General features: G+C 66.2%; 1 protein-coding gene across 1 annotated transcript in view; it reads left to right on the top strand.

Annotated features, from left to right (window-relative positions):
• PIAS4 (protein inhibitor of activated STAT 4) overlaps positions 1 to 3,665 on the top strand; it is a 28,747-nt gene that overhangs the window by 4,197 nt on the left and 20,885 nt on the right. The window lies entirely within an intron of this gene.

Here is a 3,665-nt window from a genome sequence, read left to right as displayed (position 1 = left end):
CTGGGTCCCGGGCTCGGGCCCGGAGTCCCCCAGCTCCTGCTGGGTCCCCGAGCCCCGCCCCCTCCTGACACCGGCTCTCCCCGGCCCCGGGGGTGGGCGCTGGGTGACACGGGCGGCACCCTCTACCCTGCCCGTGGGATGGAGCCCAGACTCCTGTCCTTGGCCAGGGGCCTCCCCTGCTCCCCCTTTGCGGTCTTGATTTCCGGGCTCTGCGATGCTCCGGGGTCCCTCCTCCCCAGTCCGTGAGGCGTTGGGGGGCTCCAAGCTCTGTGCTGGCGGCCTCAGACAGTGTTTCCAGACCTAGGCTGTCCCCGACCCCACTCTACCCCACTCCCGAGTGAGTCTGCCTCTTAAGCACATTCTTTCTCCTGCTCAGCCCCCAGAACCTCTGTGCACCCCAGCTCTGGCGTCTGAGACACCCCCTCCTGCCTGCTCCCTTAGGTGGTGCCTCGGAAGGTCCCCGCCGGGTCTGTGGCATCCTTCCTTGGGGTGACTCCTGCTGCTTCTCTCCCAGTCCAGGTCCCGTAGATGCCATCCTCGCTCATAGCCTGGGTCCCCTTTCAGCTCTCTGGGGACTGAGCTCAGAGTGTCCCCACCCTTAGGCCATTGCTCCTAGGAGGCTGGGGACCTCTGCCCCCTTCCTGGGCTTCCTCCCTCAGGTCCCGACCTGCATGTGTTTTCTTTTTTCTGGCTCCTCCCTCTGTTTTCACGTGGCCTTTCTCTCCCCTCCTGGGTTGTGACTCGCAGCTCTCAGGGGTTTATGGTTATAGGGAACCCCCCTCTTCCCCTGCCAACCCCACACTCTTCTGCCCTCCCCAGGGTTTTGAGAAACGAGACTCGCATGCTGGTGGCGTGGAGGTCTGAACGCTGCAGACCCGAGGAGCTCTAAGTCTCCCTGAGATGCCACCGCCTTGCTGTGGCACTGACTCTGGCCCCCGCCCCCACCCTAGCCGGGCAGGGTCTGCAAGCTGCGCCGGCAGGGCCCTGAAATCCGATCTGATGAACTCTCCCTGACCCTGGTGGCTGGGCCCCCGCCCCACTTACATTGCCGACCCTCCTTTCAGGCTCTCCAGAGCGTGAGCCTCCCTGGGGGGCTCACAGCCTGAGTGCCTTTCATGTCATTGAAGCGTCCCTTTCCCCAGGACCTCTCCACAGCCTGTTGCCACCTGCCATAGATGGCTGTCTTTCGGGGTGCACGATGGACGGGCCGGGGGAACACAGGGGGCTTGCTGCGTCTGAGGTCGGAGCCTCTGAACCTGAGGCCTCTGGCGGTTTGGGGACGGGGTGCCACGGGCCCGCTGAGGCTGCGTGCCACCAACCCCATACGCGTCTCCGCTGTCCAGAGAGTTGCTGTCACAGGAACAGCCGTGCAGCTGCTGTCGAGGCCACCATCACTTCTGGCGGCGTCCGGGCCCGCCTAGAGATGATATGCGCTTGGCCGTTGGGGTGGCGCTGTTTATAAACACGGCTCAGCCCCGGATCAGGACGGAGCCGGGCAGGAAGTGATCTCGGGGCGCTGGGAGCTCCTTCCTGAGGGGCCCCCTCCCCCAGCCAAGGGCGGGCTCCTCGGTAGCAGCAGCTGCGGGGACCAAGTTGGGAACATATGGCAGCCTGAGGGGTGTGCGGGGATCCAGCCGCCTCCGTCCTGCTGGTTTGGGGCTGGGCCTGGCGGGCGGAGTGCCATGGCGTCAGCAGGCTCTGAGCCCACCTGCCCAGGGCATGACAGCCCGGCCCTGACAGCCAGCTCCCCCTGAGGGGAGACACATCTTGCCCGCTAACCTTTTTGCTTTTCTGCCCAAGGTGGGGGGGTGGCCAGAGAGGTGAAGCGTTGTTGCTTTCAAAGCATCCTGGGCCCTCTGCGCCCAGCTGACCACATGGGCCAGCTGGGGGTGTCTGGGTGAGTGAGGGTCCCCGGGCTGCCAGGCCAGAGGGCAGGACATGCCTTGGAGCCCGGGGACACAGGTCTGAGTGCCAGGCCTGTTCTGCGCATGCTGTGGCAGCCGCTGCGCTCTCTGTCCTGTTTCCTCACCTGCACAATGGGCGTGGCCCCGTGATATTAGCTACCGGGAGGCCCTTCCATGTCTAGCAGGGACCAGACACTCCTGACCCCAGGGCTTTCCAGAGCCACAATTCACAGCCCCGGCGCGGGTCAGGTACCTCTCGGGCTCTGCAGGATGGACAGGGCGGCCCACATGGTGTCCCCGTCATTCTGAGCCGGACCTCCCCCTCGTCAGGCGCAGCACCTGGTGCAGCCAGAAGGAACCTCAGAGCTGACTGGTGAGGGCCTTCTGGGAGCCAGAGCGGCAGGGCCTCAGTGCCAAAATGTGCCCGAGGCTCCTGGCCTCACCCCTTGCTCACCAAGGATGCAGCCCTGAGCCTTCTGCCTGGGGCTGTGCCAGCCCGTCCTTCGGGCTCTCCGGCAGTGGCAAGTGGCGTACTGGCTGCTTCGGCACCCCTGCCTGTGTGCTGGCTACGCACACCGCTTGGCACGCGTGCCCTTCCCCCCGCTGGAAGTTTTTTCTTCCACCCTGTCGCTTTCACCCCCAGCCGGCTTCAGGGCCCTGTGCGGGTGGCCCTGAAGCCCTCTGGCCTGTCCCCCAGGACACTGGGCTCAGGGGGCCTGTTGGGAGCTGACCCCTGGGGGTCCCGGCTGACCCAGAGGCCAGCCCGCCCGCCCTTGGCGGCCCCGTCATGTCAGCGGTGAGGTTGGCCAGGCTCTTCTGTTTGGCTGGGGGGCTCCTGCCAGGGCTCCCCCGTCACCTCACCACAGTTCAGCAGCCGCCGTGGCTGCCGGACTCCCCGGCCCTCCTCCCAGACCCATGGGTCTCAGCTGGGGCTGGTCCTCTCCCGAGGGACACTAGGCACGTCTGCGGGTGTCTTGAGTTGTCCTGACTGGGCTGGGGGTGCTCACACTATGTGGGTGGCTCCCCTGCAGTGTTCAGGACGGTCCCACCCGGAGGCCGATCCAGCCTGACTCCCACGGGTCTCAGGAGAAGAAGCCCTGCCTGGGTGGATTGGCAGGCGTCTTGGGGGCCGCCACTGGGCCCCGTCTTGTCTGCCCGGGGCTGTCGTGGCAGAGAGGAGCTGCCCCGGCCTTGGAGTCAGGCCTGGGTGTGACTCTCGGGGCTGCCTCCCCAGACGGCGGCTTCTTCCTCTGGAAGCCAACACCAGCCCAGCCGCGGGCCTTAAGGGTCAGAGTTCAGGGCACAATCGCGTGTGGACTCGGTGCCCGGCAGGTGACTAGCGGGAAGTAAGCCACGGCCACCACTGCTGAGACCAAAGGGGAGCCCGGTCGGGGCTGGCGTCGGCCGGGCACTTGCCCTGCCTGCCCTGATGTGCGTCACCTCTCTGGTCCCTCCGGCGTCCCGGTGAGGTGGATGCTGTCTTCCTCCCCAGTGAAGAGACTGAGGGTCAGAGCAGTAGTCGGCGTTTGCTGGCAAGGTGCTGGCAGAGCTGTTTATGGGAAAGCGCGCTTCCCAGGTCCTGCCCTGGGGACACCTTCAGGCTGGAGAGCGGGAAGGGCAGCTCAAAGCAGAAGGGGAGTGGCAGAGGGGCTGTGGCTGCGTGGGCAACCGAGCACGTCGCGGAAGAGGGCGGGGTGGGACTCAGCTCGGGGGTCGGAGAGCGCCTGGCTCACCGAGGCGGGCATGCTCCCGAGGGCAGGT

The sequence above is a fragment of the Carlito syrichta genome, unplaced genomic scaffold, assembly GCF_000164805.1.
Source record: "Carlito syrichta isolate Samal-C Ts95f unplaced genomic scaffold, Tarsius_syrichta-2.0.1 Scaffold126587, whole genome shotgun sequence".
Lineage (NCBI taxonomy): Eukaryota > Metazoa > Chordata > Mammalia > Primates > Tarsiidae > Carlito > Carlito syrichta.
The sequence above is the reverse complement of the archived record's forward strand: the minus strand, read 5'-3'. Positions and strand labels throughout refer to the sequence as shown.